Genomic DNA, 13,349 nt, shown 5'->3' on the forward strand with positions numbered 1-13,349 from the left:
GGCGAGCTGTAGGTCCCGAAGGTCCCAAGCGGTTGTACCGTGCTCGCGAGCTGTAGTACCACCTATAAGCGGTAGTATCGCTCTAGACAGGCGGTAGTACCCCTGTCCAGTGCCGCGCGTACCACTGTTGGCTTTGGGAGTCTCAACTATTCGTGTCGGACTGCGCGGTAGTAGGGGTGGTAGTGCGACGCGGTAGTACCGCCCGCCACCACTGGCCTACTACCGCTTCCTTCTTGGACTCGTAGCACTATCAACATAAGTAAGGGCGCCAGTGGGATGCGGCACTACCGCGTGTAAGCAGTAGTACCGCTCTCGCGAGCGGTAGTGCCGTTTCGGCGGTACTGCCTATGCCCACAATCGTTGCCTTTCCTCTATGGGTTCCTATGCCACGACCCTAGCGGTAGTACCGCTGGGGTGAGTGGTAGTACCGCTCCGGCGACACTACCGGCTCGTGGCCTCGTGCCATTGTGTTGCGCAGCGGGCACAACCATCCAAGCGGTTGTACTGCTCCCTGGAACGGTAGTACCGCTTTTGTGCAGGCTGATAGGGGATAACGGTTGGATCTTTTCCCCACTATAAAAAGAGGGTCTTCTTCCCTAAGAAGACCACCTCTTCCTTCCCTAAGCTTCATTGTTGCTCCAAGCTCCACTTACGCCCGATCGCTCTCCCTAGCCAACAAAACTTGTTGGTTGTCTAGGGTTTGGTTGAGAGGGCCCCGCTCTACACTTCTACCAAGAAAAAATTAATTTCTGCCACTAATCCCTTGCGGATCTTGTTACTCTTGGGTGTTTAAGAATCCTAAACGTTTGAGGTCACCTCGGAGCCAGTATCCATTATGGTGAAGCTTCGTGATGGTGTTGGGAGCCTTCAATTAAGTTGTGAGGATTGCCCCAAGCTTGTTTGTAAAGGTTCGGTTGCCACCTTCGAGGGCACCACTAATGAAATCACGACATCTCGCATTGTGTGAGGGCATGAGGAGAATACAGTGACCCTAATGGCTTCTTAAAGAGAATAAGATGACCCTAGCAGACGTACTTTCCCATAAAGGGAAGTAACTTCGATAACACATCCTCGTCTCCGCCGTCTCCACTTGTGGTTATTTCTTACCCGAGCTCTATAAGCTTGCTGTGAAGATCTTTGCGTTCCTTTGCATGCTTGCCGAACTTCTCATTCAGTTCCCTAAATTCACATTCTAAACTTGAATATTGCTTCATTGTAGAAATATGTAGATCACATTTCTTAACTTCAGTTGGAGCCTTGGAGGTGGCCCGAGACACAAAAACTGCCTTTCATTAGCATGATATAGTCTTAAAAGTTGCCTATATAACCTTATTTCCTGTTACCCTGCAAGACACACAAATTTATAAATAAAATTTAAACAATAAAACCAGTCCCACTCTGTCGGATTAGTATATTTTTTTGTTATTGTATAAACCATTTAAGTGCCGTGAAAGTATTTGTGTGTAACGTGCTGCAATATTAAGAATCTAACCAATTTTTAATGAAAGAATTTGGTGTTTTAAGAGAAGAGTTGCCTTTTCCTTTCCTAATTAGCCATATATTGGATGTAAAACCGTCTTCAAGTCGAGATCTAAAACATGCATATCATGGAACTGGACCAGGACAGATAAGTCCAAGAAGGACTGGTTCATGCCAACTGAAAGATGATGGGTCTGTCAGAAATCCCAATGATGCTAATACACCGGGCTTTCTAGGAAACACCATTGTTTTTCTAGTCGCATTTAGGTGGTTTTGTGGCAAGCATTATGCAATTACCTTGTTCCATGATGGCCGCTAACCGCGCTCCGCCGCTCTCCCAGGCGAGAACCTGGCGACCGGCCACCGGAGTACTGATCCCTCCGCACAAATCCTCCGTTCTCCCCCCTCCTCCACTGCAGAGTGAGAGTGATGCAAAGCCCTCGAGGCACCGCGGTCTCGCAGAGGAAGATCCGTTGGGTCTCCTGGAGATCCGGAAGAAAATGGGGGTCGCTGCCCACTCCCTGTTGGCTAGGAGGAAGGTTCGGGAGGGAGATTCGTCGGAATCAGGGGGATCCGGAATGGATCATGCTGGCAAGATCGTGGATCGACTGCGAGCAGGTATGGACCGTATTCGTTTATCATTCGAGGGGAAGATTTCAGATCCTCAGCCTAGTTATGGCGGCCTGGATTGGAGCCTGGCGTCTGGGCAAGATCAGGCAAGTGAGCCCCCAGTTAGGATGCCAAATCTCAAGCTGATGGACAACCTAGCGCCTATGGAACACGAATCCCTTCCTGTATGGAGGGATCAGGGAGATAAGGAGGGGAATTAGATCGTGGAGATAGAGATCGATTCAGCAGTCGGTCGTTTGCCATGAGATTCAGGATACGATACTGTCAAGGGCGGGTCCAAGACAAGACCATGCAGGCAAAAAAGAAAAAATTCAGCATACAGAGGAAGGCCCGGACCTGCTGGGCGGAGAACGGAACAAAATGATCTGGGAAATCAATTTTACCCAAACGGGCGATCCCCCGGACAAAACCAGTGATTGGGAGAAAGGAAATTCTGATTGCTTCCTTTGGATAGCCAAGGTGAGGGGGCTATAAGAACACGGAAGAGCAGGGGGGCCAACAGTTCGCATCAAACAAATACACCATCCACCCACAAAATGGAGAACAAGGGCGATCGCAAGCTGAAGAAGATGGCTGCGGCGAGCACGCTCGAGGCCCTCCCTCTTGGGGGTGACGAGCGTGGTAGCCGGAGGGTGGAAAGAGGCTCCCCATCCCATAGGGGGGGCAAAAACACTGCCATGGCAGCCTGCCAGGTGGTGCAGAGCGTGGTTCAAGGGGAGAATCGAGGCACGACTGCGGTGGAGCTAGATCTATCAAGGGCCAGGGCAGCGATGGCAACCCGATGGCTCGCCGTGGGATACTTCTTCTCGGTGCTCCCGTTCAGCACGGTGGGCCTGTTCGGCGAGCTGAAGAGCAAGTGGGGGCTACGCGGCCGGCTCAGCTACACACCCCTCCGCAACAACCGCTTCATGCTGGAGTTCGAGCGCGAGGGTGACCGCCGGCATGTCCTGGAGAACGGCCCCTGGACTCACCGTAAGGATGCCTTCCTCATTGTTCCCTTTGACGGACAGGGTAAAGCATCAAACGTAGAGGTGAACACTATGCCTATTTGGGCACGCATCTATGATGTGCCTCCACTCATGCTCTTGGAGGAGATCGGCTGGAAACTCGGGGGCCTGTTGGGGGAAGTTCTGAGGGTAGACGCTGATAAGTTTGGTAATATATTCTCTGAGTTTCTCCGTGTACGTGTAAAACATGATGTAAACACCCCTCTCCTGCGTGAGATCAGATCTAGGGGTTTAGGAGAGGATGAGTGGATGGACTTAGAGGTCAAATATGAGAGAGCTCCCAGATTTTGTATGTACTGTGGGCATATAGGGCATGGGGATAGAGACTGTAGACTCCCGGTGGATGACCAAACGGTGAGGTTCACTGGATCTATGAGAGCCTCACCATTCAAGATGAGCAAGAACAAAGGTGGGTTCTTAGCGCTGGATGCCTGCAGTGCAAGGCGCTTCCTGCACTTTGGCTCGGAGGTGCATGGGGAGGCATGGACTGCGCCGGCTAGGATGGCCTGGGAAAGTCTTGGGAAGGAAAAAAGAAAATAAGGACGCAAACTGCTCTCAGGAGATGGTGAGATACAGGAGAGTCCCTGATGAGGTCCTCCTCGATCCTATTGTACAGGCGGCGATTGCTGCAGTGAGCAAGCTGAAGGTCAGCGATGGGCCAGAACATGGAGATGAAAGAAAGCTGAGCGTCGGGGAAAATTCTATGAAGCCCCTGGACAACATCCCAGAGACCGTGGCTTCTACTCCAGCTGTAGCCACGACCACCACTGGCACTATCTCAACTCCACCTGTGGAGGCTGTAATCGGAAACGACATCGACACTACCCCTGATGCACACACAGTCCTGGAGGCTGCGACCCCTCCTTTCCCTCCAGGGTTCGGCCCGGATGCTGTGTTCAAGGCCTCACCAAATGCTGCTGTCTACACGGTGGGTGGGGAAGATACAGGAAAAGAGACGCAGAACGGGAACAGAGTAGAGGCGGTCAATCTGACAGGTCAGGGTATGGTCGCTAGTGGGCACACTTGCGCTCCTGTGATGACCCTGGCAGGCACTAACAAGGACAAGCTCAAGACAAAGTTCATGTACCAGTTTAAAGGAAGAAAAGGTGCTGGTAAAGGGGACTCTATCCTGGGTAAGAGAATTGGTGTTGATACTCCTGTAATAGAGGCGGAATTAGGGAGTGAGCGTGTTGCTAGGAGTGATATGTGTAAGAAAAAGAGAGCTGATGAGAAGGAGGAGGGAGAGAGCAACAAGGAAGAGCTGGGTGGAAAGGAAGCAACCGGTGTTGGGGCTACCGGGGAACTGACGGGTGCGACTGATAGCGCCCGTCAGGAGGAATGACGATGCTGTGCTCGAACTGTCGGGGTTTGGGCCACCCCGGGACAGTGAGGGAACTTGTGTGCCTAGTGCGCACTTACCGCCCCACTGTCGTGTTCATCTCTGAGACTCGGCAGTGCGAAGAGAACGTGAAGCGAATAAGAGGAATAATAGGCCTTAAAAACTATATCACCCATGATGGGATAGGCAAAGGTGCCGGCATCGCCCTCTTTTGGGATGATAGCATTGAAATAAATTTGCTTTCTTATGGGCCGCGTTATATTGATGTCCATATCCGGAATGTTCAGAATGGTCCTTTGTGGCGGGGCACCTTTGTGTATGGAGAGACCAAAGCTCATGAACGACACAACATGTGGAGCCTATTAAAAAGAATCAAGCACAGATCAGGAGAACCGTGGATGATGATAGGCGATTTCAATGAGACTTTGTGGCAAGGGGAACATTTCTCGGCTGCAAAACGATCTGAAAGCAATATGAGTAATTTTAGAGAATGTCTGGGGTGGTGTGACCTCTATGATATGGGTTTTAAAGGGCCGGAATGGACCTTTGATAATAAACAAAGCGGGAGGAACAATGTAAGAGGCCGGTTGGATAGAGGAGTAGCTTCACCTGCCTGGAGCGATATGTTTCCCCAGGCTCAAATACTACATGTGGTGACATCGAGATCAGACCATTTCCCCTTGGTGTTGACATTGGTCAATGAGCAAAACGGTTCCAGTAAAAAATATTTTAGGTACGAAATGATGTGGGAGAGAGTACAGTCTTTAGAGGTCACTATTAGAGAAGCTTGGAGTAGCAAGGGAGCAATACACAGCCTGGAAGATGTAGGACACCAACTCAAGAAGGTTCAGGATTCCCTTGTGTTGTGGTCCAGGAAGGATTTTGGGAGTGTAAATTCAAACATCAGAAAGCTGAGACAACGGCTAAAGTTACTGACGGAGCACCCAAACCACAGGAATTATGAAGGACAAATTAAGAAAACTGCTGCTGATCTGGACGAACTTCTCGTTAAGGAGGAAGTCATGTGGCGCCAGCGCTCGCGTGCCACCTGGGTTAGGGAGGGAGACCAAAATACGCGCTATTTCCATCGGAAAGCTACCTGGAGACAGAGGAAAAACACAATAAAGAAGTTACAGAACGGAGAGGGTGTCTGGGTGGAGGAAAAGCAGGACTTGAGAAATCTGGCCATAGAGTTTTTTAAGGAGCTGTATACAAAAGAGAATGGAGTGAACCCACATGATCTCATTGATCTCCTGCCTAGTAAGGTCGATGAGGGGATGAATGCGAGCCTGATTAAGGAATTCTCAGAGAAGGAGATAAGCGATGCTCTTTTCCAGATAGGCCCTCTGAAAGCCCCGGGTCCGGACGGTTTTCCAGCCCGTTTCTTTCAGCGGAACTGGGATATAATGAAGAAGGATGTGATTGAGGCGATCCAAGGCTTTTTTGAGAATGGAAACCTGCCTGAGGGTATAAATGACACGTCCATTGTACTTATTCCGAAAGGAAAGAACCCCAAGAGCCTGAAGGACTTCCGCCCAATAAGCCTTTGCAACGTAATCTATAAGGTGATCTCCAAGTGTTTGGTTAACAGGTTGAGACCCCTGCTTGGTGAGCTGATTTCAGAAACTCAAAGTGCTTTCATCCCCGGTAGGATCATCACAGATAATGCCATCATAGCATTTGAGTGTTTTCATAAGATCCAACATAGTAAGAACCCTCGGGACACGCATTGTGCTTACAAATTGGACCTTGCCAAGGCATATGATAGGGTGGAGTGGGTTTTCCTTGAAGAAGCTATGCAGAAAATGGGGTTTCATGCTAGGTGGATTAGCTGGATCATGAAGTGTGTAACGTCTGTTCGGTTCTCGGTAATGTTGAACGGAGAATTATTGGAACAATTCCTACCGACCAGAGGCCTCAGACAAGGGGATCCCCTTAGTCCATACCTGTTCCTCCTTGTCGCTGATGGACTAGCTACAATTTTCAACAGGGAAGTGCAGAGTGGAAGCATATCTCCGATCAAAGTAGCTTGAAACAGTCCTGGTATCTCAAACCTCTTATTCGCAGATGACAGTTTAGTGTTTTTCAAGGCTTCTTGCGAACAAGCGAGGTCGGTGAAGAGGGCTCTTCAAATGTTCCAAAGGTGTACTGGACAACTACTAAGCAGCAGCAAATGCTCGATATTATTTAGTGAGTGGTGTCCCATGAATGTACAGGAGGAAATTAAAGATATCCTTGCTTGTGAGTCTTCGACTTTTGAAAGCAAATATCTGGGGCTTCCAACTCCCGAGGGTAGAATGAAGGATGCAAATTTTCAACCTATAATGGATAGATTCTTAAAGAAATGCAATGACTGGACTGGCCGTCATATGTCTTTTGCTGCCAAGGAGGTTCATGTTAAATCCATAGTTCAAGCATTGCCCATGTTCGCCATGGGAGTATTCAAATTCTCAGTGGGTTTTTGCGACAAGTATGAACGCCTAATTAGGGACTTCTGGTGGGGAGAGGAAGAAGGTATACGGAAAGTTCACTCGATGTCTTGGGAACGTATGGTTAAGCCCAAGAGAGCGGGAGGCACCGGTTTCAGAGATATGCAAATCTTTAACCAAGCCCTCCTCGCAAGGCAGTGTTGGCGTTTACTGAAATACCCCGACAGTCTATGTGCAAGAGTCCTAAAATCAAAATATTACCCGAAAGGGGATCTCCTTGATACTGTTTTTGCCTCAGATGCTTCCCAGGCGTGGAGGGGCATTGAACATGGCCTTGAGCTGCTTAAGAAGGGCCTCATTTGGAGAGTGGGAAATGGGAAGAAAATCCAGATTTGCAGAGATCAGTGGATTCCAAGAAAGAGTGGACTCAAACCCACGGGTTTCAAGAGACGATCAAGACTGAGGTGGGTCAATCAGCTGTTGAAAGGAGATACGAAGGAGTGGGATGCGGAACTTATACAACAACTGTTTCACCCACATGATGCAGAAGAGATTTGCAAGCTAAAAATACCTCAATGTGAAGCAGAGGACTGTGCTGCATGGCATGAAGAAAAGTCTGGAGTATTCTCTGTCTGGAGTGCTTACAGACTAGGAGCTAAAATTAAACAACAGAGCAATGAGATGGCATCGAGTTCGACAAATGAAGCGGAAAATAGGAGCATGTGGGATCTCATATGGAAGACAAAAGTCCCACAAAAAGTGAGGATCTTCGCGTGGCGTGTGGCGACCAAAACCCTCCCAAGAAAGGAAAATAAATGGAAAAGAACACTCGAGTTGGATAAAACCTGTAGTATTTGTGGACGAGAGGCAGAAGATGAATTCCATGCTACTATAAGCTGCACAAAAGCCCGGTCTCTTCGGGAAGGAATAAGAGTTCATTGGGCTCTGCCGGATGAAGACCAGTTTGAGTTTACTGGAATAGACTGGTTACAAAACCTATTAGGAAAATGTGATAATGGAACTAGAAGGAGAATATTGCTCCTGATGTGGCGTGCTTGGTGGCTGCGAGATGATTGCATTCATGCAGATGGAAAGGCGTTGATTGGACAATCAGTTTGTTTCCTAGTAAAATACGCTGAGGAAACACGCTTGGGAGGCGACGAGTGCGTGCAGCACTCGGAGGGTGGACGCTGGGCTAACCATCAAGAGAATGATCATGTGAATCAGAGGCGAATGGAAATAAGGGAGGGAAAGAAACCCCAAGGGCAATGCTCTGGGGAAGTTCAGATGATCAAGGGCTGCGGTGAGCTACACACAGGTCAAAGCAATCCATTGATCTTGGGACAAAAGCAAGATGTGAGCAGCAAGTGGGAACCACCTGACAAAGACTGGTGGAAACTGAACACAGATGCCTCTTTCATAGCCAATACGGGTGACACTACGGCAGGTATAATTGTTAGAACGCATGAAGGTATGGTGGAGATGGCATGTGGACAGCGAATGCACGTATGCACGGATCCAGAACAAGCTGAGTTGGCTGCTGTATTGTACGGGCTCTCAGTCCTTAGCAAATATTACAGGGGTCCGGTGAATGTGGAATCAGATTGTGCATCTATTGTTTTGCTGCTGAACAGTAAGGGGACAAACCAGTCTTGCCACTTTCCACTAATCGCAGATGTCGACCACATCAAAAAGGAGTTCAAGGAGGTTACTTTCAGATTCATTAACAGAACCAGCAATAAGCTGGCACATGAGCTTGCTGCTCTGGCCAGGAGACACGGTGACCACTTCATGTTAGGAGATGTTCCTCCCTCTTTAAGGAGTATCCTCAGAGAGGATTGTAACTGCTCCCCTCTTAATTTATAAAGTTGTGGCTGGTCTATTTCTCAAAAAAAAAACCCGTCTTCAAGTCATCTCTCTAACACTTTCTCTAAACAGTCGGCTAGGAAGACGTTCGGTGTAATTTGCCTTCCATGTGAAGTAGTACAAAATAGAAGACATGGACTTGGAGTGACTGTGTGCCGTGGTGCAGAAAATAGAAGAAGACATGCAGTGTCTTCCTTTTCGAAAATTAGCCATGCGATTCTTCCCCACCCGGCCGGTTATGCTGCCGAAATTTCTAGCCAAATTCCACATGACTTAGACCTAGACGACATGCTGACCGAGGTAAATCCGCAACCCCACTGTCAGTTCTTCTAGATGTTTCCTGGCCCACTGCCATAGAATTTTCTCAGGACAAGAGATGGAATAAGCACCAATTATGTAGGTGATCTACCTCGACAACAATAAACGTCAATTTGCTTGTCGTGGTCGCTGTCGTGGTAGTCGTCGCCGCATCATCTGTGATATCTAGCCGGTGGCTCCACCGGTCTATGTTTTCCGCAACCCTTCCGCCCGGTGTTGGGCCTTGACGAGCGCCTTCACTCTTGCAATACCTTCTTCTCCTCTTCGGATTTGCTCTGCCCGATTTAAAGTACATGATACACTTGAGAAGGTTTTCGATAACTTTTCTGTCATGACGCAAAATAATAAGCAACAAAAGATGACTAGGAAACAGAAAACAAGGTAGAAAAATATAGAGGCGGAGGGCCTATAGTAGCAACTGCGAAACAAAACTATACGACGACGGTGCGAGTAAAAACATATTCTTAATGGCAAGTTAACGAGTTCTGAGATTGAGTATACGGGGCAGAAAAATGCTTGCTTTCCATGTTATATTACTGTGAACATTTACTGAAAATGTTCTAAACATGTTGTTCTTAAATTGACAATACCAATCCTTTTTTTACTAAACTCCAACTTGATATGTTGTTGTAGGTCGTCTAGTGTACATACCCTTCGTGATTTTTTTTAAAGTGTACATACCCTTCTTAATTCCAAAACATTTCAAGGAAAAGTGGCATGACAGTTACAGGTGGTTCTTGGCTTGATTGGCACATGAGGAAAAATTGATGATCGTTCGCACATACCCAACATGTTGTTTCGCTAAATACAATCACAATCACCACATGTTTAAATATGTACGGAAATTATTTAAACGTGAATAAAAAATGCTACGCGTGTATAAGAAAAAATGCTACATGAATTAAAAAAATCAACATGTTTACAAATTTAAAAGAAGAAGGGAAAAAAATATAAACAAAAAAAATCCAATAGGAAAACATAAAAGTAAAAACCCTGCATGAAAGCTTCTAAAAATCCGACCAAACCGGTCCATAGAAGCTTCCCAAAACCACCCTACTGGGCAAGCCCACTAAGGCAAGGGACAATCGAGCGCCAGAGGTACAACTATCATAGAAATAGCCTCGACAAAAAAACATGCGAGTAAGAGCGACATGGCTATATATCGCATATTGCGGCGCTATATTCTGTCTCGCCTTAAGAATTTTTGCATCGAGGCATTACTGGCTCGGTCCAATATGGTTTGCTGCGGAGGTGATTTTTAGGAGTGCTTTTTCTATGTTAGTTTTCATATGCTTTTCTTGCGGTTCGGGTTTTCTGTATTTCTTCAGCGTTTCTTGAGCTTTCTCAGTTTTTCTTTTTTGCTTTTTCAGGTTTTCAATTTATCTTTCTTCTCTTCTTTTATTTTGGTTTTCATTGCTGGTTTTCGATGGTATTTTTTCTTGGGATTCAGTTTTTTGTTTCTTACTGGTTTTCTTATTTATATATTTTCAATACATGTCTACTTTTTAAATAACATTGTACATTTTATGTTTATATCATGGATATTTTTATACACGTTTACCATTTTTCATATACATGATTAATACCTTTTAATTTATTTTTTGATGTCCATTTTTTCATGCACATTATATATTTTTGGAATACAGCAGGAACCATTTTTGTAGACGTTCAATAATTTCGCAAATACACGATTGTCATTTTTTTGACAATATATTTTTGATATTTTTTGAATATGTGCTTTACATTTTCAAATAAACATTCAAACATTATGTTGAATGATAAGAAACATTTATTTAGAACTATGCATACATTTTTTACACTTTATTTCTTTAAATGTCATGAAAATATTTATGAAACTCATGATTATATTTTTAAATGCAAGAAAGTTTTTCTTTGAATTACACGAACAATTTTTAGATGATTTTTTTTAATAATGGACATTTTTCTGAAACAAAAGAACGCTTTTTAAAATCTGACAAACATTTGTTTTGTAAACTGCATCAACAATCTTTCACACCGGGTTAACATTTTTCAAATTCATAATTTCATTTCTTTTAATTAACTTACCTTCTGGAATATATGCATTTATAATATTTTGAAAAAATATGAAAAAACAAAAGAATGATGAGCATAGAAGGAAATAAACTAGCCTTAGTGAAGCTACTTGGGTCACCCTAACAGAACGCTCACTTGAGGCAATCACTTCCATCTCACGTCAAGCCATCCGAGAAATAGCTATCGTGGCGGTCCGGTCTACCTCCATCACGTGACCTCGTGTTGGAGACGAGCTCCGCTGGAATTGGACAAAGCATATTTTGAGATAGCTAGGGCGCTAAAACAGTTGTTGCCTTGTATATGTTTATGAGGTGGTAGATACTAACCCCTCATGATGATGGTGAACTTGCGGTGGTAGGTACATCCTTTTTTGGATGTGGTAGTAGGATGACACAATGTGTGCACCGAACACCACCAGGGCCGTCCCTGAGGGGGGGCAGGAGGGGCGGCCGCCCCGGGCCCCCAAAGCAAGGGGTCCCCGCCGAGGTATGTGTGAGCACTTTTACGATTCTATAAGATCGGGAACTGCTCGCTGGGGACGCCATGAAGCTGTCGAAACTGTTTGATCTGTCTTCAGGAAGAAGAAGACTGAAATGTCATTTTTCTGTAGCGGCTGAGCCTTGGGCCTTTTTCTTTCTTCTGGATGTTTAATCCGTCTTGTGGTAGCATGGTGGGTCAGCTTTAAGAAAACTGGGTGTGGCCCGTGGGTCACACCAGGCTAGTTGTAACAATTACGCTAAAAGGGCTAGTAATTGATTTAAAAACAATTACGTTGGAGCAACCCCCTTTGTCTAAAAAAAGCAAGCCCGCATTCTTAGTTGGAAAAATGGTCGTGGGTCACATCGTCAGCTCTAGTTCAAAATTAGCCGTGGGACACACAATCAACTCCAATTCAAAATTACCTATTCAGGAGAATTAGCAATCCCCTTTTTTAGTTGGAGTAAATCCTTTTTTTTGGAAGATGGAATTAGCGATCAACTGATCCTAAAAAGATATATACTAATTCATACTCCCTCCGTCCAAAATTACTTGTCACAAAAATGCATAGAAATGAATGTATCTAGAACTAAAAAAGTCTAAATACATCCATTCCAACGACAAGTAATTTCTGACGGAGGGAGTATAATTTCAATAGATGATTTCATGTGAAAAACTGATGGTAGATTACAACTTATTTAGTGAGGAACTTGTCATATCCAACCTTGGCCTTAACATGTTCATATTGGCCCATCATGTATTTTTTAATCTATTTTTGATTATATGGTTGATTATACATTTTATGTCATGATTTTTTTTTTTTGCTATCTGGTTCACCACACCAAAAGTACAGTTCATCAGTCATTGTGACCACCTAATTTTACATAAAGTATGTCTCTTATTTTCTTGTCCATGGATAACAACATTATTAGTGGCCCTGCATCTAAAAATATTAGATTTTGTATTAAAATAATATATAAATTACCTGACATTGATATAATATTTAAGCATTAATTAATTACTTATTTGTACATTTTATACAGATATATATTGATTATTTTGATTATTATATTATAGGGCATGTGTTCGAGTTTCGCCCGGGCCCCGAAACCTTAGGACCGGGCCTGAACACCACGTGGTGCAACATGCAGCCCAAGACCACAAACACGGACAACTAAATGCGGGGGAAGTTACTGGCCTAATGGAGGCAACTAAACTAAATGCGCAACGTGATGTTGCTTTTATTGTATCACCTTAGACAGGCTAAACTGAAATGCGGGGAGGCAAGAAAAAATGATGCAGTTCGAAATTGGTTTCCGTTGCATCAGTTTCGTAGGGAGCCACCATTTCCTTCCGCGCGGCCCATCCAGTCAGCTGATTGCCGCCCGATCCGCAGCCCATCAAGCAGTCTCGGGCCGGAGACGGGCTCCGATGGAAGTCGACAGACACGTACGGCCACGCCCTTTTAAACCCCTCTCTCGTGCGTGAGAGTGAAGTCCACCAACATACATCTAGACTTCGCACAACAACATTACGCATGATCGGGGTCCTTTTAGTCCGAGCCAGTCGATAATCTTGACGAGAGATGCTCTAACGATGTTGGACATCCCTCGAAACCAGGCGGGTACCCTACCTGGGCATGGGTGGAGGCCACCAGATCAAGACACTATCAAGATTAACACTGACGGCAGTGTGGCGCTTCAGCATAGCAGAAGTGGCGGTGGAGGGGTAGCTCGCTCCAAGCAGGGC

Source organism: Hordeum vulgare, chromosome 2H (genome assembly GCF_904849725.1).
Source record: "Hordeum vulgare subsp. vulgare chromosome 2H, MorexV3_pseudomolecules_assembly, whole genome shotgun sequence".
Taxonomy (NCBI): Eukaryota; Viridiplantae; Streptophyta; class Magnoliopsida; order Poales; family Poaceae; genus Hordeum; species Hordeum vulgare.